Source organism: Carcharodon carcharias, chromosome 31 (genome assembly GCF_017639515.1).
Source record: "Carcharodon carcharias isolate sCarCar2 chromosome 31, sCarCar2.pri, whole genome shotgun sequence".
Classification (NCBI taxonomy): Eukaryota; Metazoa; Chordata; class Chondrichthyes; order Lamniformes; family Lamnidae; genus Carcharodon; species Carcharodon carcharias.
This window is the reverse complement of record NC_054497.1, coordinates 21,862,481-21,883,817: the sequence shown is the minus strand read 5'-3', so window position 1 is coordinate 21,883,817 and position 21,337 is coordinate 21,862,481. Positions and strand designations below refer to the sequence as shown.

The following is a 21,337-nucleotide window of genomic DNA, read 5'->3' as shown; positions in this document are numbered from 1 at the left end:
GGGAGATGGGCTTCGCTGGCTGGGCCAGCATATGTTGCCCATCCTTAATTGCCCTTGAGAACGTGGTGGTGAGCTGTCTTCTTGAACTGCTGCAGTCCCTGTGGTGTAGGTACACCCACAGTGCTGTTAGGGAGGGAGTTCCAGGAGTTTGACCCAGCGACAGTGAAGGAACGGCGATATATTTCCAAGTCAGGATGGTGAGTGGCTTGGAGGGGAACTTCCAGGTGGTGGTGTTCCCCATGTGTCTGCTGCCCTTTTCATCCTAGAAGGTAGTAGTCGTGGGTTTGGAAGCTGCTGTCTAAGGAGCCTTGGTGAATTCCTGCAGTGCATCTTGTAGATGGTACACACACTGCTGCTACTGTGTGTCGGTGGACGCAGGAGTGAATGTTTGTGGATGGGGTGCCAATAAAGCAGGTTGCTTTGTTCTGGATGGTGTCGAGCTTCTTGAGTGTTGGAGCTGCACTCATCCAGGCAAGTGGGGAGTATTCCATCACACTCCTGACTTGTGCCTCGTAGATGGTGGACAGGCTTTGGAGAGTCAGGAGGTGAGTTACTCACCGCAGGATTCCCAGCCTCTGACCTGCTCTTGTAGCCACAGTATTAATGTGGCTAGTCCAGTTCAGTTTCCAGTCAATGGTAAACCCCGGGTTGCTGACAGTGGGGGATTCAGTGATGGTAATGCCATTGAACATCAAGGGTTTATGCCCTGGTTGCTTGCTCATTTGCATATTCCCTTAAAGTGGTATCACAACAGGCGTGATCAGCGTGCATGTGAAAATTAGCACTGCTTCTGGATGATGTTGCCAAGGAGCAGTGTGTCAATGAGAAATAGGGTGTCAGGGGTGGGGGAGGGGGCAAGGATAGATCCATGGGAGACACCCGAGGTAACAGTGCCAGGACAGGAAGTGAAGCCATTGCAAGTGATTCTCTGGCTCCAATTAGATAAGAATGGAACCTGGAGAGGGCAGGCCCACTCGGTTGAATGACAATGGCGCGATGTTGGAGACTCGCACAGTCACATTTGCATGTCCGAGTCGATCATTTCACACCACCCCCCACCCCCCCCCTCACACTCGCTGCCTTGTGCACTCGATCTTTCCACATTCATAGTCACACTGGTGGGTGAACACTGGACCCGGATTTTGGGTGGTGGGGGGAGGGGTGTGGCGACAGAGAGAGAGGGAGAGAGAGAGAGGGAGGCACGGGTTTGTGAAGCTGACCAGGATCTTTTGGTGTTTGCAGATGTGTCCGAGTTCCTGAGGTGGTTGAGTGAAAAATTCTGCTCTTTATCTCCTTGTTGGCTTTGCTGCTGGAGGAGGGGCGGGATTAGGGAATGGCCTGGGTTTTGTTGCCATAGCGATGTGCTGGTGAGATTTAGTTAGTGGAGTCCTTCATTCTCCCGCTCCTTTAAAAATATGTTTAAAAGCTGTGAGCCAGCCCTCTGAAGCCCTGTTTCTGGGCCTGTTTCCTGACTCATTCAGGAACAGAGACCCTGCTCGAGTCGAGTTTCTTCACCGGAGCTGTTGGATTCTGGATGGGCCCGACTAACAGCCTAGGCCCAGGCCTGGGCTCGGGCCTAGGACGGCCTGAGGGACTCAAGATGCTGCAGTTATCTTTTGAATCCACAGGAAACCAGCTGGGACTGCAGGCAAGTTTCTCGTCTGTGTGGTATATAGTGCTTCAGGCACTGCTTACGCTGATAGCCTAGGTCACCGTACAGGTTGCTATGTGTGAAGACTTTAACCCCCACCACCCCCCCCTCCGCTAAGGTTCTACTTCAAAGCATTTTTTCCAAAAAGCCATGATTAGAACAGTTAGTGTCAGCTGCTGTGGTAATCTGATCATTTCTGGAGTGTCACTGAGCAACACACAGGAGGACGATCCCTGATCATTCCGGGAGCTCCACGGGAGGACCATCCCCCCCAGATTAAAATCCCTGGTCCGAATTGAGTTCGCTGACCTCGGCCAAGCTTCCAGGCCAGAGGCCCGAGTTGGCCTCAGTGTCAAATGTGGAGAAGCAGCATCGGCCAGGGTCTGTCTCCTGATCGTTGTCTGGTGGTCCTGGCTATGTGGGTAATGCTTGACAAAATCCAGAGAGACTCCTAATAACGTCTGTGGAAACTCGCCCTTTTGGGATGAAACATCGGAACAGAAGGAGGCCCTTCAGCTCCTCGAGCCTGTCCTGCTATTAGATCGTGGCCGCTCAGTATCTTAACTCTTTATTGCTCTGTATCCTGTGATATTCCTTACCTTCAGAAACCAGCTGATCTACGGTCTTGAATGCTTCAATTGTGCCCCATCCCGGCACTCCTGCCATTGGTCCGTCGCTTAACTAATAAATAATTAGTTGTCTGGTTGTCCAGAACTTGAGTATTGTTGAAGAAAGAGACATACTGTCAAAGCTTTTCATCTTGCACTCATCAGGACAATTTGCAAGGATACCAATTGCGAATGGAATAATTTATGCTGCATGGAGAAGCGAGTGCTGATTGGGTTGCCAAGTGGACTCTGATTGATAGCGGCGTTGCTACGGAGAATGCACCAGTTAACTGATGACTGACAGTTAACTGCCAGGCTTTGTTCACTTCAAACCAGGCAGGTTGACTCGGCTTGGTCAAGGCATTGCCCTGGGGAATAAACCAGAGAATGGCTGTCGCCTATTTTGTTTAGTTGAAAAGGGCTCAACGTGTGTAAGTGTTCCTTCTGTCTGCAAAGGACAGGGAGGCTCTCCGTGTGGATATATGTAGCTTCTAGCGTGCGTAAGTCAGTCACACTCCGAGCCCAACTGACAAACTTAAATGGGTTGTCAGTGTAATTCTTTGCGCACGTTGGACAACACTTGCTAAATATTCCCATCGCGGAATCACACCTAATGCTGGGCACGGTTTCCAGTTTTGCCAACCCAAACCCCTTGTGAACAGAGGAAAGTTTGACACGATCCACCGGTTTTTTGGGTCTTGCGGCTTATATACTGAGCATCACACTGGCACCGAAAGCCATACATCATATTATTCGTTTGTGTGACGGGCAGATAATAATTGTTAAATTATGCTTTAAAAGTGCCCTTTTTATGTTCTGATTATTCTCCAGGGATTTACTTATAGAATCATAGAATTGTACAGTGTGGAAGGAGACTGTTCGGCCCATCAAGTCTGTGCAAGCTCCTGTAAAGCGTAGCCCAGTTAGTCCCACTCCCATATCACCCCCTATATCTCTGCAATTTTATTTTTCATTCAGGTACTTATCCAATTCCCTTTTGAAAGCTCCCATTGAATCTGATTGTTCCGCCTGGTGAGGCGGCGCATTCCGAACCCTAACCACTTGTTGCATTTATATGAGCAGAATGTTCTCGCTCACGTCACCTGTTAGTTTGTTTGCCCTTTAACTCTGAGCCCTCTTCTTATCGATCCTTTGGAAACAATTTTCTTTTTATTTAGTCTTATCTTTTTGTGATTTTGAACATGGCTGTAAATCTCCTCTTTGGTTCAGCTTCTCCAGTCTCTGCACGTGACTGTATCCCCTCACCCTGCCCGAGCAATTTCCCCCCCCACACCACCCCCCCCCCCCCCTCAGTGAGGTCAGTGGGAGGAGGGTCCAGGTGTGTCCCCGCCCTCGGCGAGGTCAGTGGGAGGAGGGTCCAGGTGTGTCCCTGCCCTCAGTGAGGTCAGTGGGAGGAGGGTCCAGGTGTGTCCCCGCCCTCGATGAGGTCAGTGGGAGGAGGGTCCAGGTGTGTCCCTGCCCTCAGTGAGGTCAGTGGGAGGAGAGTCCAGGTGTGTCCCCGCCCTCGGTGAGGTCAGTGGGAGGAGGGTCCAGGTGTGTCCCTGCCCTCGGGGAGGTCAGTGGGAGGAGGGTCCAGGTGTGTCCCTGCCCTCGGGGAGGTCAGTGGGAGGAGGGTCCAGGTGTGTCCCCGCCCTCGATGAGGTCAGTGGGAGGAGGGTCCAGGCGTATTCCCGCCCTCGGTGAGATCAGTGGGAGGAGGGTCCAGGCGTATTCCCGCCCTCGGTGAGATCAGTGGGAGGAGGGTCCAGGTGTATTCCTGCCCTCAGTGAGGTCAGTGGGAGGAGGGTCCAGGTGTGTCCCTGCCCTCCTTGAGGTCAGTGGGGAAGATTTGACCAGTTGACAGTGTGGGATAGACTGCAGCAGAATATTTGAACAGTCCTAGAACCACCTTCCAAACTAAGCACTAGAGCACAATAGAATCTTCTCATCTTGTCTTCCTACAGGTACAAAGCACCATGGGATGGTCAGTAGAAGGGCTGGTGGTTCAGAAAAGTGGGTGTCGGAATGCAAGGCTTTGTAACAGGGAGGAGGGGGAGAAAGAAGAAATGGGTGTCTTCCCCTGGGTAATGCTCAGTGATTCCCAGTCTGAGATCATGGCTGTGTCGTTTCCATCCATTTCACAACCAACCCCCGCCATAAAAAGCAGTTTCCAGCATAAAAGCGGAGCCATTCAGTCCATCCCAGCTGTGCTGGCTCTCTGCTCCTCCTCCTCCCAGGTACCATGCCCTAAGTGGGTGTTGGTAACCATGGGCTTCCATTGGGTTGGTCCATGATTATGCCTGGCAAAGCACTGCGGTATGGCTGAGCAGGGAACACTCCCCCTCTTATTGCTTGGCATCAGGTGTCTCGGAAGGATTTACAGGCTAACAATCAACCTGATTGGCCACGTTATGAACACACCTTCCCTGGCTATCAAATCCTGAGGTGGGACTTGAACCTGGCGTGTCTGACCCAGAGTTAGGAATGCGATCACTGCACAGCAAGACCTCCACTTCAGCTCTTAGCTGCAGCAATCCAAAAATAGTCCCACTGCCCAGCTCTCTCTCTCTGCACATTCCTCTGCCTCCAATATTTATCCAGTTGCCCTTAATGAAGCCAGTAACCTGTGTCCCAATTGCTCTGTAGCAAAGCATTCCACTCTCCAACAATGTTTGCCATTATGGGTATATGTGTCTTTGTGTGTCTCCCCCTCTCTCTCCAATTGGTGGTCCCTCATCTCTGACTCCCCACCTTCCCCTATTTACCCATCGAAACAGTTCATAACTTACACCACCCCAAGTCAATCTCATTTTAGCTGGGAGTTGCCAGTATTCCAGGGTTGCCCTGCACTCTTCAGGGATTGAACGTTAATCTCCTCGACAATACTGTCAGCAAACTGAAAAGAGAAATCATTCCAGTATTTAAAAAAAAAATGTTTTTTAAAATTTTGTTTGAACATTTTTGCTTATTAGTTGTAAAGTAAATATTGGGGATGGGGAAAAAACTGTTTAACTGAGGTAATCCGGGAATGAAGAGGTTGCTTGCTTCAGTAGAGTAGTGGAAAGGGTCATCAACAGTGCTATCAAGAGGCATTTGCTTAGCAATAACCTGCTCACTGACACCCAGTTTGGGTTCCGCCAGGGTCTCTCTGCTCCTGACCTCATTACAGCCTTGGTTGAAACATGGACAAAGGACCTGAACTCCCGAGGTGAGGTGAGAGTGACTGCCCTTGACATCAAGACCACATTAGACAGAGTGTGGCACAAGGAGCCCCGGCAAAACTGGAGTCAATGGGAATCGGGGAAAACTCTCCGCTGGTTGGAGTCATACCTAGCACAAAGGAAAATGGTTGTGGTTGTTGGAGGTCAGTCATCTCAGTTCCAGGACATCACTGCAGGAGTTCCTCAGGGTCGTGTCCTTGGCCCAACCACCTTCAGCTGCTTCATCAATGACCTTCCCTCCATCTTAAGATCAGAAGTGGGGATGTTCGCTGATGATTACACAAAGTTCAGCACCATTTGCGACTCCTCAGATACTGAAGCAGTCCGTGTCCAAATGCAGCAAGACCTGGACAATATCCAGGCTTGGGCTGACAAGTGGCAAGTAACATTCGTGCCACACAAGTGTCTGGCAATGACCATCTCCAACAAGAGAGAATCCAACTATCACCCCTTGATGTTCAATGGCATTACCATCACTGAATCCCCCACTATCCTAGGGGTTACCATTGACCAGAAACTGAACTGGACTAGCCATTTAAATACTGTGGCTACAAGAGCAAGTCAGAGGCTAGGAATCGTGTAACGAGTAACCCACCTTCTGACTCCCCAAAGCCTGCCCAAGGCACAAGTCAGAAGTGTGATGGAATATTCCCTGCTTCCCTGGATGAGTGCAGCTCCCACAACACTCATGAAACTTGACACTGTCCAGGACGAAGCAGCCCACTTGACTGGCACCACATCCACAAACATTCACTCCCTCCATCACCAACACACAGTGGCAGCAGTGTGTGCCATCTACAAGATGCACTACAGGAATTCACCAAACCTCCTTTGACAGCACCTTCCAAACCCATGACCACTACGATCTAGAAGGACAAGGGCAGCAAATAAAAACAGAATTACCTGGAAAAACTCAGCAGGCCTGGCAGCATCGGCGGAGAAGAAAAGAGTCGACGCCCCGAGCCCTCATGACCCTTCGACAGAACCCGAGTTCGAGTCCAGGAAAGAGCTAGTCGACGCCCCGAGCCCTCATGACCCTTCGACAGAACCCGAGTTCGAGTCCAGGAAAGAGCTTGTCGACGCCCCGAGCCCTCATGACCTGTTTTTGTTTTGGATTTCCAGCATCCGCAGTTTTTTTGTTTTTATTTAAGGGCAGCAAATACATGGGAACACCACCACCTGGAGGTTCCCCTCCAAGTCACTCACCATCCTGGCTTGGAAATATATCACCATTCCTTCACTGTCACTGGGTCAAACCCCTGGAACTCCCTCCCTAACAGCACTGTGGGTGTACCTACACCACATGGACTGCAGTGGTTCAAGGAGGCAGCTCACCACCACCTTTTCAAGGGGCAATTAGGGATGGGCAATAAATGCTGGCCCAGCCAGCAAAGCCCACATCCTGTGAATGAATAAAAAAACATTGCAGTGAGAGGGTGGGTGTGGATGTGTTGGGTGTCAGTGGTGGGAATGGGGGCAGGATCAGAGTTGGCAACCCTCCTGGCAGCCACTCCTGCCTCAATGGTGGTTGCCCTTGTACTTGAAGTATCTCCCCAGCGATGCAATAGGAAGCAAAGCAAGTGCCAAGCTGCATCTAGATGGAGGAGCGCAAACACTCCGAGATGAAGGAAGCCTAAATCCAGCCTAGGCCTCGCCCTCCGTATCCATGGAGGGTGCAGTGATGATGGAAGCGGGCTTCCAGGTTTAAAACCCTTTAGTGAATCGTGAATTCCTTCCGGCTTTGCTCGCAGACACCACCTTGTTCGTGCGAGTGAAGGTGAAAGAAGGATTGAAGCAGATGGGGAAGTTGGGTGATTGAGTGGGTGTGCAAGAATCTCCACAGCTTTAACAGGTGAAGCTCAATGATTTTCCTGTTTAAGTATTTTTCACAATGTGGGCATTGCTGTAAGGCAAGCGTTCAGTGCCCATCGCCAGTTACCCAGAAGTTTGATACTGAGAGTGCCTTGGTAGATGAGGGCAGTCGAGAATCGGCCATGTTGCTATGGGAATGGAGCCACAGACAGGCCTAGGCTGGGTCAGGACAGCAGGATTTCTTCCCTTGAGTCCGTTACTGAACCCTGTTGAATTTGACAACATTCCGACAGCTCCGTGGGCGCTTTTACCTTTTCCTGGCTTTTTTTTTAGTTTCCAGATTTTTAAAAAATTGATTCAACTCCTTGAGCTCTCCTGATGGGATTCAAACTAATTTTCTTGGGATTGACAAGTCCAGGCCTTTGGCTGCACGTTCGCCTCTTCGGTCAGAAAGTGTGGCTTCAGCTCCCACTTCGTAGCTTTGAACACAAAATCCAAGCCGACTCCCAGGGCCGGTACTGAGGGGTGTCATAGAGGCTGTCTTTCAGATGAAACATTAAACCGAGTTCCTGTCTTCCCACTTTATGGCGCTAAAAAAAAAAATCCTAAGGCAATATTTCAAAAAAAGCCAGGGAAGTTCTCCCAAGTGACCTGGCCAACAATTCTCTCTCAAGCAACACAAAATACAGGTTATCTGGTTATTATGACATTACTGTTTCTGGGAGTTTGTTGTGTGAAAATTGGTGGCTGTGTTTCTGACATTACAGCACTGCCTGTACTTCAGAATGTATTCCGCTGACTGTGAAAGTGCTTTGAGAGATCCTGAGGTGCAGAAGGGGCTGTTTAAATGCAAATCATTTATTTGTTCCGGCCTCTGCGTTATAGGGTCCAGTAACATAACCGCTACCCCTCTGTACCCTGCTGCAGCCTTAGGCCAGTGTGGGTTCACAGCAGATTAAACCTGGGTGAGTCAGAGCAGGCAAACAGCAGGCCCCTGCTGCACACACACAAGGACTGCACCATGACCGGTTCCTGCCTTTGTGTTATCAAATGTTTCTAGAGGCTCTGGGGAAGGAACAAAAAAATACTCACAAGGATGAGACTGGAACTGAAGCCAATGCTCTGGAATTTGTTCCCTGAGCCTCTCCATCCCTCCAACTCTCTCTTAAAGATGCGATTTGTACGCTCCCTCTTTGACCCAGCTTTTGATCCCCTCGAGCCAATAAAACCTTATGTGGCTCGGTGTCAAATTTTGTGGGCTAATGCCTCCTGTGAGGCGCCTCTGGATGTTTCACGGAGTCGAAGGTGCTGCTTAAATGCAGGTTGTTGTTGTTGTTGTAGGAAGCTCCTCTGCTTCTGCCGATCGACACGGCTGCTGTGTGGAGTCTGCTCGTTGAACTAACCTCCCTTTGTCGTCCCCGCAGCTGCGGGATATTTCCAGAGGCGCAAGCCAGCGCTCCTAAGAAGAAGCCCAAGGACTTTGTCGAGCAGTGGGTGACGTTCCAGGTCTGTCAGAGACCCGGCCAGAGCGCAATGGGTATCTCGGGGTGAGCTGGAGGACCACGAGAGCGAGGGACGGAGTTGAATGGTGAGTGTGAGTGAGCCGAGGACGGATTGCATTGAGGCGCGGGTGCTAACTTGGGAATTTGGTGGAGGTGAGAATTCGATGCAGAGGGGGAAGGAAGTTCTGCTGTTTATATCTTTTTTTTTTTCAGGCTCCAGAGGCATAATTTAGGTGAGCTGGTAGGTGATTTGTTGGTTGAGTTTTATTATTTCATGCCTCTAAATGCGGGCAGTAGTTTAAGCCAGTATTGGGGAGATGCAAGTATTGCATTAAATTTATAGCTTAGCTAGTTAAACTACTTAATGGAACTACAAATAACAGTTCAATGCTATTTCTGAACTTGGAAACCAATTAGTTAAATAAAACACAATTATGATGGCAGGGCAAGTGATGTGTTGCAGCTGCAGCATGGTGTGGGAGCTGGTGGACACTGGTATGACTTGCAGCAGCCACATCTGCAGCTCGAGGAGCTTTGGCTCCGGGTTGATGAACTGGAGGCTGAGCTGCCGACGCTGTGATACATCTGGGAGGGGGAAAGTTACCTGGACACTTGGTGTCCCTTGGGCTAGGTGCTTACTCCTGATTTGGTCCGTGGTCAGGGACAGAAATGTGACTCTGAGTGAGGCAGGCATGGGGATCCAGAAGGTAGCAATGGAGGAGCTTCTGCCCTTGCGACTGTCCAATGGGTTTGAGGTTCTTGTTGCTTGTTTGGACGAGAACAGGGACCACAGGATGGATGAGCAAACTGACCACAGCATTTGGTACAGGTGGCCATTCAAGTGTGGGGAGTAAAAAGGAATGTAGCTGTATAGGACAGTATAGCTAGGGGGATGGATGCTGTTCTCCGCAGCTGAGAGTGAGAGTCCTGAAGGCTGTGTTTCTTGCCCAACGCCAGGGTTAAGGACATCTCCCCAAGGCTGGAGAGGAATTCAGAGTTGGGGCTGCGGGGGGGAAGGACCCAGTTGTCGTCATCCATGTGGGTACTAATGACATAGGTAGAAGTAAAAAAGAGATTCTGCTGAGGGATCACTAAGGTAATAATCTCTGGATTACTACCTGAGTCACGAGCAAACTGATGTGGGGTAACTAAGATCAGAGGGTTGAATGCATGACTCAAAGATTGGTGTGGGAGAAATGGGTTCCAATTCACGGGGCACTGGCATCAGTACTGGAGAATGAGGAAGCTGCACCATTGGGACGACCCTCACCTGAGCCACACTTAGACCAGTGTCCTGACAAATCGTATACCTAGGGCTGTAGACAGGGCTTCAAACTAAACAGTGCCAGTGGGGGACGGGGAGGCGGAAACATTCACATAGGGGGAGATTTGGAAAGTTAAAGAGAGAATGAAGCAGTAGTGCAGGTTAAAGCAACGCAGGTAACGATAACAGAGTGTGACAAGAAGACACAAAGCAGACAAACATAGGAATGCCCCAGTAAATAGGGACAGAGTAGGGAAAAATGGCTTTAAACTAACAGGAGGAAGAGGTTTTGGGTGAAGGGAGCTAGAAATCTAAAGATAAAGTTGAGGCAGTAGGAAAGTATATCAATGTGGTTAAAGACGAGCAGAGTGGGACAGGAACAGACACTATTGCCATTAAACTTTTTGTACCAGAGAGTCATGTCCATATAGGGAATAGCAATAAAATAATAAAATTGAAGCCACTTTATCTGAATATGGAGATAGATGAATTAGTGACACAAATAGAGATAAATTGTTTAGATCAAATCGCCATTACAAAGACCTGGTTGCAAGGTGACCAAGGTTGAGAAATAAATATTCCGGGGTTCAGAAAATTTCGAAAAAACAGGCAGAATGGAAAAGGCGGCGGCACAGCTCTGATAATAAAGGGTGACATAAGGACATTAGCGAGAAAGGATCTTGTTTCAGCAAATTGGGAAGTAGAATCAGTATGGGTGGAGATCATACTGGTCAGAATGCGCTGCTGGGAGTACTTAATAGGCTTCCCTCAGTAGTTATACCATTGAACAGAGCATTGAGCGAGAAATTATTGAGCTTATAACAAAGGCAATGTGATAGTTGTGGGAGACTTTAACCTTCATGCAGACTGGATCAATCAAATTAGCAAGGGTGGTCTTGAAGATGAATTGTAGAATGCTTTTGTTATAGTTTCTTGGAATAAAACATTGTGGAACCACCTAAGGATAAAGCTATTTTAGATCCAGTATTGTGTAATGAAGGCTGATTAGTAATATCAGAGTAAAAGATCCACTGAGAAATAGTGATCATAATAATTGAATTCTATATTAAGTTTGAAGAAGACATGCTCCAATCACAAACAAGAATCTTAAAGCCAATTACATAGGTATGAGGGTAGAGCTGGCTATCTTTGATTGGGAAAATAGACTTGAAAGGGATGGCAGTAAATTAGCAGGGAACATTTAAAGAAACAATTCAAATTGTTCAACAAACATACATCCCATTGAAAAGCAAAAGCTCAGCAAGAAAGATCCATCCCTGTCTTACTAAGGAGATTAGGGATCGTATTAGATTTTTAAAAATGGCTTATAATGTTGCAAGGAATAGTGGTAAATCTGAGGATTGGGAGTGTTTAGAAACCAGGAAAGCACCACCAAAACATTGATTTAAAAAGGGGAAAAAATAGAATATGAGAGTAAACTAGCCAAGAATATAAAAATGAATCATAAGAGCTTTTACAAGTAATTAAAAAGGAAGAGAGTAGCTAAAGTAAACATTGGGCAGTTAGAAACAGAGACAGGAGAAATTATCATGGGGGAATGTAGAAATGGCAGAGGCAGTGAAGAAATATTTTGTCTGTCTCCACAGTAGAAGACATAAGTTACATTCCAGAAATAGAGCATAACCTAGGGGCTAAAAAGAGTGACGAAATTAAGATAATGAATATCAACAAAGAAAAAGCACCAGAGAAAAGGCCTAAAATTCAACAAATCCCCAGGACCAGATGACCTACATCCTTGGGTTCTAAAAGAGACAGCTGCTGAGATAGTGGATGTACTAGCTACGATCTTCCAAAATTCTTTAGATTCTGGAATGGTCCCAGCAGAATGGAAGTTTACAAACATAACAGTACTATTCAAGTAAGGAGGCAGAGAGAAAACAGGGAACTACAGGCCAGTTAGCCTGACATAGTTTGTTGGGCTGTAATCTATTATTAAGGACAGCTTAAGGCACCTAGAAGAATGTAGTATGATTAGAACACGTTGACATGGTTTTGCAAAAGTCTTGTTTGACAAATTTAGTAACATTTTTGAGGATGTAAGTAGTAGAGTAGATAAAGGGGAACCAGTAGATGTAGTATACCTGGATTTCCCAAAGGCATTCGATAAGGTGCCACACAAAAGGTTAATACACAAGGGAAGGCCTCCCGGAGTTGGGAGTGATATATTAGCATGGATTGAGGATTGATTAATGGCCAGGAAGTGGAGAGTGGGGATAAGTGTGGCATTTTCAAGTTGGCCGGCTGTGACCAGTGGAGTACTGCGAGGTTCAGTGCTGGGACCTCAGCTATTAACAGCCTAGATTAATGACTTAGACAAAGAGACAGAGCGTAATGTATCAATGTTTGCTGACGATACAAAGCTAGGTGGGAATCCAAGCTGCGATAAGGACAGAGAGATTGCAGAGAGATACGGACGGGTTAAGTGAGTGGGAAACAATATGGCAGACGGAGCATAATGTGGGGCATGAGGTTCATCACTTTGGGCACAAGAATAGAAAAGTAGAATATTTTTGAAAAGGCGTGAAGCTTGTAACTGTTGAGGCCCAGAGAGACTTGGGTTGACTCATACAGAGAGAACAAAAAGTTAGCGTGTAAGTACAGCAAGCAAGTAGGAAAGCAAATGGCCTTGAATGCAAGAGATTGGAATACAAGAATAAAGAAATCTTGCTACATTTGTACAGGGCTTTGTGAGAGCACATGTGGAATACTGTGCAGCTTTGGTTTCCATATTTCAGGAAGGATGTACTTGCACTGGAGGCAGTACAGTGAAGTTTCACTAGATTGGTCCCTGAGGATGAGAGGCTTAGTAAATTGGGTCTATATTCTCTGAAGTTCAGAATGAGCACTGGTCACATTGAAACATTGAAGTTTATGAAGGGAAATCAAAACAAAAAAGACACGAGACAGAACCTTATTTTATGGTTATGAAGGGGTCTGACGAGGGTAGATACTGAGGTGGTTTCCCCTGATGGGGGAATCTAGAACATGGGGGCACAGGGTAAGGGGTCAGCCAGGGGTGTGGTGCTGGGGGCGCGCTCTGAAGCACTGCTCCAGTACCTCCCAACCAGAGCCGGGAGAGGGGGGGGGGTGCAGACAGATCCAAACCTCAGGGCCCGGGGGCCCAGGTTTGGTGTTTTAACCAGAGTACTCGCCATCCACGCTGAGCTTCGGACCTGACAGACTGTCTTAAATAAACACGGAACTTTCCGGCTGAGTTGAGATTTTTTTTGAAGGTGTTGGGTCAGGCCGATTTCTCTCATCGCTGCGCTACTGCTGGGAGGCGGTGGGGGGAGGGGCAGATGGAGAGGTTGAAGGGAGGGGCGGGGAGGGGGAGAGGTGGAGGGGTGTAATGGGAGGGGCTGGGGGAAGGTTGCGGGCAGGGGTGGGGGGAGATGTTGGGGGGTGGGGGATGGGTGGGGGGGAGTCATAGTCATCGAAGTTACAGCACCGAAAAAGGCCCTTCGGCCCATCGAGTCTGCGCCGGTCAAACAAGTACCTAATTATTGTAATCCCCCTTTCCAGCACTAGGCCCACAGCCTTGTATGCCAAATGCACATCCAAATACTTAAATGTTATGAGGGTTCCTGCCTCTACCATCCTTTCAGGGAGGTTGGGGGTGGGGGGTGGGGCAGGAAGGACACTAATAATTTTCACTTAAAAAGCATAGTTTTGCTGAATTTTGGGACTGGCGACTAATGCATTAGAAAGCAATGTAATAGTAGATTTAGAAATGATATGGCCAACACATTTTCTTCTAGCTCTGGCACCCCAAAATGTGGCAGTGGACCCCCTGGGGGCCAGCCATTTAGGACTGAGATGAGGAGAAATTTCTTCACTTCGAGGGTTGTGAACCTTTGGAATACTGTGCCTGAGAGGATTGCGGATGCTCCATCATCAAATACGTTTAAGGCCCACCTTCGGCCCCTCAGGAAATGAAGGGATGTGGGGAGCTGGCGGGAAAGTTAGAACTGAAGGCAAAAATCGGCAATGATCATACTGAATGGGGAGGCTGCTTCCCTTCCCTTGCTCCTAGTTCTTGTGCGCTTACAAAAAAAGACCAGGTGGCCTTTGCATCCAGGACGACCTGTCCTGTGGGAGAGTGGCCCTGGTCCAATCCCTGGACTAACCTTAGGGAGGCATTTGACTTTGAACTCCATGTCGGGCTGCCTGTTATCTGGCCAGAGTAAACCAGTTAGTCCAGTTCTCAGCAAATTGAGCAGAATGAACAAAAACTTTTTTGGAGTGACTTAGCGAGAGGGCGGGGGGTGGGGGTGGGGTGGTGGGGGTGAAAGGAAATGGAGTCAGGAGTCAGAGCAGAGAGCGCATTCAGTCAAGGTTATTGCTCAACCTCAGAAAGGGAGATCAACCTTTGTGGATAAAAGCAAAATACTGCAGATGCTGGAAATCTAAAACAAAAACAAAAATACCTGGAAAAACTCAGCAGGTCTGACACCATCTGCGGAGAGGGATACAGTTAATGTTTCGAGTCCGTATGGACTCGAAACATTAACTGTATCCCTCTCCGCAGATGCTGTCAGACCTGCTGAGTTTTCCCAGGTATTTTTGTTTTTGTTCGACCTTTGTGGATCTGTCCTCATTGACCGGGAGTCAACGTGTTATGAAAAGCAGGTGCTGAAAACCCTGGGAGTGACGTTGGAGAGATTGGAAAAACCGGGATTGTTCTCCTTTGGAGCGGAGATGGTGAAGGGGAGGGTTTCAGAGATTGTTCAAAATCACAAAAGGGCTTTGAGATTGAAGAGGTGGAAATGTTTCCATTGGCTGCAGGGCCGGTAACCAGGGGGACACAGATTGAAGATAGTTGACAAACGAGTCAGGGGACAGGAGAAGGAATGTTTTCAAAGCAGAAAGTGCCGGAAAAGCTCAGCAGGTCTGGCAGCACCTGTGGAGAGAGAAAAATGAGGGCTGACGTTTCGAGTCCCATATGACACTTGCTTGGAACGCTTTGGAATGTCCTTTCGCTCTGGGATAGGCTTCCTGAATCGGTGGGCACTGATTTCAATCAGAACTTGCAGGTTGAGTTGGTAGTTAGGAAGGCAAATGCAATGTTGGCATTTATTTCGAGAGGACTAGAATATAAAAGCAGGGATGTGCTGCTGAGGCTTTATAAGGCTCTGGTCAGACCACATTTAGAATATTGTGAGCAATTTTGGGCCCCGTATCTCAGGAAGGATGTTCTGGCCCTGGAGAGGGTCCAGAGGAGGTTCACGAGAGCGATCCCAGGAATGAAAGGCTTAACATATGAGGAACGTTTGAGGACTCTGGGTCTATACTCGATGGAGTTTAGAAGGATGAAGGGGGATCTGATTGAAACTTACAGAATACTGAAAGACCTGGATAGATTGGACGTGGGGAAGATGTTTCCATTAGTAGGAGAGACTAGGACCCGAAGGCACAGCCTCAGAGTAAAGGGAAGACCTTTTAGAACATAGATGAGGAGAAACTTGTTTAGCCAGAGAGTGGTGAATCTATGGAATTCATTGCCACAGAAGGCTGTGGAGGCCAGGTCATTGACTGTATTTAAGACCGAGATAGGTAGGTTCTTGATTGGTAAGGGGATCAAAGGTTACGGGGAGAAGGTGGGAGAATGGGGTTGAGAAACTTATCAACCATGATTGAATGGCAATGGGCCGAATGGTCTAATTTCTGCTCCTATGTCTTATGGTCTAACTTTTGAAAGAGAATTGGGTGAAGGCTTGGCAAGGGCCAAAAAAGATAAATGGGATCAGCTGGATAGTTCTGTAGAAGAACCAGCACAGGGACGATGGGCCGAGCGTCCGCCTCCTGTGCTGTAAGAGGAAAAACGCTCACAAATAACCCTGAGCCAAGATTTGAAGGATATCCCCAAAATACTTGTAGACGACGCTTCAACGGCCGATAATCCCTCATCGCCATTAGTGCTGGGAGCAGCAGATTTTTATCTCCCAGACCCAGACATGTTGTGAGCTGGATTTGTTTCAGTCGGCATTCCTGTGGAGGAGGCTGGCAGGGAATGGGAATGAGTGACAGGAATGTGAGGCCTGTAAATTAGTCATTGGGCAGTGGACATTATTCACTCAGAAACTATCCAGGCTGCCCTCTGACCAAACCTGAATCAGCTGGGCCTGTGTCTGAGGGTGGGGGGTGGGGTGAGGTTCCAGCTCTGGTGTCAAATGGCAGGTGGTGGGTGAGGTTAGAGGTCAATTGAAAATCTAAGGCTGAGATTAATTTTTTTTTTTATTGACAAGGTGATTCAGGGTGTGGAGCTAAGGCAGATAGGGCTAACGTACAGTTCAGCCACGATTTAGCTGCATGACAGAACAGTTCAAGGAGCCGAATGGCCCCCTTTTTGCCCCTGTTAAAACTGATGACCAGAAGCTTGATCAAGGAGGGTGTATCTTTGAAGCAAACTCTCCGACAGAGCGAGAGAGGAGGAGAGGTTTTAGCGAGGAAATTGGCAAGGCTGCCAAGGGTGGAGCGATTAAAATTGGGGGCAGCGCAGGAGGTCAGAATTAGCAGAGTGCAGAGACCTCCAGAGGGTTGTGGGCCTGGAGGAGGTCACAGAGATAGGGAGGGGGCAAGGCCATGTGAGGCAATTGAAAACAAGGGTGAGAATTTTAGAATTGAGGCATTGTCAGAGTGGGAGCCACCAGTGAGCACAGGGGAGGGGGATGAACGGGATTTGGTGCGAGTGAGGGTACAGACTGTGGAAAGCCAACTGAGTGAACTTTTAAAAATCCTTTCATGGGATATGCGTGTCGCTGGCTAGGCCAACATTTGTTGCCCATCCCTAATTGCCCTTGAGAAGGTGGTGGTGAGCTACCTTCTTTGAACCGCTGCAGTACATGTGGTGTAGGTGCACCCACTGTGCTGTTAGGGAGGGAGTTCCAGGATTCTGACCCAGCGACAGTGAAGGAACGGTGATATATTCCCAAGTCAGGTTGGTGAGTGGCTTGGAGGGGAACTTCCAGGTGGCGGTGTTCCCATCTATCCACTGCCCTTGTCCTTCTAGATGATTGTGGTCGTGGGTTTGGAAGGTGCTGTCAAAGTTGGCTTGGTGAGTTCCTGTAGTGCATCTTGTAGATGGTACACATGCTGCTACTGTGCGTCACTGGTGGAGGGAGTGAATGTTTGTGGATGGGGTGCCAATCAAGCGGATGCTTTGTCCTGGAAGGTGTCAAGCTTCTTGAGTGTTGTAGGAGCTGCACTCATCCAGGCAAGTGGGGAGTATTCCATCACACTCCTGACTTATGTGTTGTAGATGGTGGACAGGCTTTGGGGTGTCGGGAGGTGAGTTGCTGTCGGCAGAATTCCCAGTCTCTGACCTGCTGTTGTAGCCACAGCATTTATATGGCTAGTCCAGTTCAGTTTCTGGTCAATGGTAACCCCCAGGATGTTGATAGAGGGGGATTCAGCAATGGTAATGCTGTTGAATGATAAGGGGAGATGGTTGGTTTCTCTCTTGGAGATGGTCATTGCCTGGCACTTGTGAGGCAGGAATGTTACTTGCAGCTTGGCCAGGACCCCCGGGTACTCGCTGTCACCCATTCGCAGTCCTTTTCCCCCCTCCCTGGTTCCTTCACTGTCTCTTACTGCTCCCCATTGGCTGCCTGCAGGCCACTGTAAAACCAGTCAGCATTGTGACCACAATCAGCAGGGGGCAGCGGTAGCACTGAGAGAGAGTAGGCCCAGCCCTCCCAGCACAAACAGGCCTGGTGGGGGGATGGGGTTTCCCAAGGCTACTTCACAGGGGCTCCTGATCATCAGGACTCTCCCTCTTTTCTTTAAAAGATTACAGCACTGCCCCCATTGGGTGACAGAGAAACTCACAACCAAATCCTCGAATCCCAACTTTGCTGCATTTCACTGTGACCTCCCCTCCCCCCACTATCATCTTTCCCCTTCCCTCTCTGACCTACTCCCTTCTTTCTCTCCACCACCACCCCCACAAATCCTCCTTCCCTGCCCTGTCCACCCTCTCTCTCCTTGTCCGCGTCTGCCCTCTCCCTTCTCCACACCCTCCACCAACCCCTGCACCCCTTCACTCCCCCAGTTACTTCCCTTCCCGGATCCTACTCTTATACTTGGTATTATGTTGTCCTGGGTTTGACCTGGACCATGTGGGCGCATTGCCCAGCGCCAATCATGTGGTCTACCTGCATTCCCTGAGCACGGGTCTCGAACGCTGGACCCTTGATCTGCCCCCTTGGGCCCCCCTCCCACCTTGTGTAACATCAGCCCCTGTGCAGGTGACCCACTCTCCAAGTTGCGGGTGGGTTGCGGAAGGAATCTCACTCGGTGTAGAAGCCTCTCCCCTGAGGCTGGCACACTGGGCATTTTGTACACAGGCTTCAGTGAATGATTCGAAAAGAGACTTGTGCGTGGGGGAGTGTTTGCGTGTTGGCCTTGGGAGAAAGTCTCTGTTTCCTTTCCAATCCCCTTCCCCCCCACCCCCACCACCACCGAGGTTCCTGCCAGCAAGCTCAACAGCAGGCCGTAGCTCATCTATTTTGTTGAAGTTTAGACTGTGGGCTGACTGTAGGGGGTTAACCAGAAGCCATGATGGTTGAATCTGGCCTTCAGCCCACACCCATAGGGGCTGCCACAAGGACATAACGAAATGGGAGTAGGATTTAGCCATATAGCCTTCTGGCATTTCATAAGATCGTGGATGGTCCTCAACCTCAACTCCAGCTTCCCACCCAATTCCCATATCCCATGCTTCCCTTCACGTCCCAAAGACCTATCAATCTCAACGTGACCTGCAGCTGAGCATCTACATCCCTCTGGAGTGGAAAATTCCAAAGATTCACAGCCCCCTGAGTGGAGAAATTTCTCCTCACCTCAGTCCAAAATGATCGGCCCCTTATCCCGAGACTGTACCCGCCCCCCCACACCGTGTTCTAGATCCCCCAGCCAGGGGAAACGACCTTCAGTGTCTTACCCTGTTGAGCCCCTTCAGATTCTTGTGTGTCTCAATGAGATCGCCTCTCGTTCTTCTAAACTCCAGAGAACATAGACCGAATTTATTCAGCCTCTCATCCCAGGGACCAGTCTAGTGAACCTTCATCGCACACCCTCAAAGGCAAGTATATAATTCCTTGGGTATGGAGCCCAAAACTGTGTAAAGTCCTCCCATTGTGGTCTCACCAAAGTCCTGTGCAATAGTAGCAAGACTTATTTATTCTTGTACCCCAAACTCAGTGCAACAAAGGGCAACATATCATTGTCTTTCCTGATTGCTTGCTGCACCCACATGCTAACTCCGTGTGTTTCTTATCCAAACCGTCTGAACTCTAACATTTACTACACTCTCAACAGTTGAAAAACATTCTTCCTACCAAAGTGAATAATCTCCATTTTCCCCCCACATTATACTCCAACTGTCAGCTAGCTGCCCGCTCACTTACCCTGGTTGTATTGCTTGTCAGGGGGAGGTGGGACTGTGGAGTTGAGGCCACAGTCAGATCAGCTTATCAAATGGCAGAGCCAGCTCGAGGGGCTGAATGGCCTCCTCCTCCTCCTAATTCGTATGTTTGCAGAGTCCTTCTGTCCTCACAACTTACGTTTTCCACCTAAGCTTTGTACCAACAGTAACCTTGGATACATTACGCTCGATCCCCTTGTTTAAGTCATTACTGTAGATTGTAAGTGGCTGAGGTCCCAACATGACCCTTGCAGCCAAAATGGAAATGACTCGTTGTTACTGTCTGTTTTTGGCCCTTTAACCATCCTCTGTCCATGCTGGTGTATTAAGGAGAGTGGGTGGGGGGTGGGTGAAAGGGGGCAGGGCAGGCTGGGGGTGGGGGGTGCGGGCGGGTTGGGGAGCAGAGGGGGCAGGGTTGAGAGGAGCAGGGAGGGTGGGAGGGGACTGGGGCGTGAAGGGGCAGGGTGGAGGTGGAGTGGGACGAGAGGGGGTAGGGGTGGGGGCGAGAGGGACAGAGGAGTGCTGAGAGGGCCCAGGCTGAGAGGTGGGGGGGGGGTGAGAGCAAGAGGGGGCAGAGGCGAGTGGAGGAGGGGGAGGGGGGCAGAGGCCGAGAGGTGAAGAGGGGGCAAGCGGAGGAGGGTGGCTGGGGCAAGAGGGAGGGAGGGGGTGGGTGGGGTGCTGGGGCGAAAGATGGACGGGGTGCGGGGACAAGAAGGGGAGGCAGGAGTGAGTGGGGGAGGGTGCACTGGGGGCGAGTGGGGGAGGGTGGGCTGAGACGAAAGGGAGGGGGTGAGAGAAGAGGGCGGGCTGGGGCGAGAGCGTAGGGGGGGCACGAGACGGGTGCTAGGGCGTGAGGGGGAGAGCAAATGGGGCACAGAGGTGAGAGGGGGCAGGGGTGAGACGGAGAAAGGGTGGGGGTGAGAGAGATCTGGCGGTGAGGTAGTGTGTGGTGGGACAAGTGGGGCCAGCTAAGTTGCTCTTGCAGTGAATCAGCAGAGTTGATTTCTCGTCTTCACCACTGCTCATCTCGTGTTAGATTGTTTAATCTCATTTCTCAATCAAGCTCAGGCCCTTCACCCTCAAGCTCTCATATTTGGCTTTAGTTAATTTTAATATTCTAGATTTGGCCTTATGTAGGTCACAATGAAACTGATGATCTCACTTTCCCAGAGGACCCTTGACGAATTAACTCATAAGACACAACACGACCGAAAGTAGCTTATTATTCCCTTGTTGGTTACCCAAATATTGTTCTGGGAAACTCTCGCATGCACTCCATAAATTTCTAAAGTACTTTGGCTGCTTTGTTTTTTCCAGTGGAGGTGCAATTTATTGCAATACCTTTATCACAAGCCCCTCTTATCTTATTGCTTAAAGCTCTGTCCAGCGGCATAACTACTGTGGAGTTACTTACTTAGGCTTCGTCCCAGACAGAACTATGGGCAGCAAGAGCCCACCATCCATCGCAGTCTCTTTCGCTCCAGCCAAGGTGGTTACTCTTGAAGGCCCCGCTTAAATATACTTTGCCAGGTTGTTTTTGGCCAGCCCCATCATCACCATCATCCACCTGGTGGCGTCCATTCTAATGCACATTAGAGAGGCAAAGGGATGTCTCATCAGCCTTAACCATCTCTACATCATGTTCTCTGTAGCACTTCGTCATTGGTGATGCTGTGTCTCCATGTGATGTCCAGGATCTAACGTAGGCAGCGCTGGTGAAAGGCGTCCAACTTGTGTGACACCTTTGCTGTTCTCTTCCACATCTCGCTGACATTAGTTGTGGTTGGTACTAGTCTGGACATGTAGAGCCGCAGCTTCATGGCCGTGTTGATAG

At 49.3% G+C, this 21,337-nt stretch overlaps 1 protein-coding gene across 3 annotated transcripts in view; it reads left to right on the top strand.

Annotated features, from left to right (window-relative positions):
* tcf20 (transcription factor 20) overlaps positions 1-21,337 on the top strand; it is a 121,961-nt gene that overhangs the window by 23,270 nt on the left and 77,354 nt on the right. For all 3 annotated transcript variants that reach the window (XR_005941747.1, XM_041177844.1, XM_041177843.1), the window contains exon 2: positions 8,717-8,880. The gene's annotated coding sequence lies outside the window, so the exon portion shown is untranslated. The remainder of the gene's footprint in view (positions 1-8,716; positions 8,881-21,337) is intronic.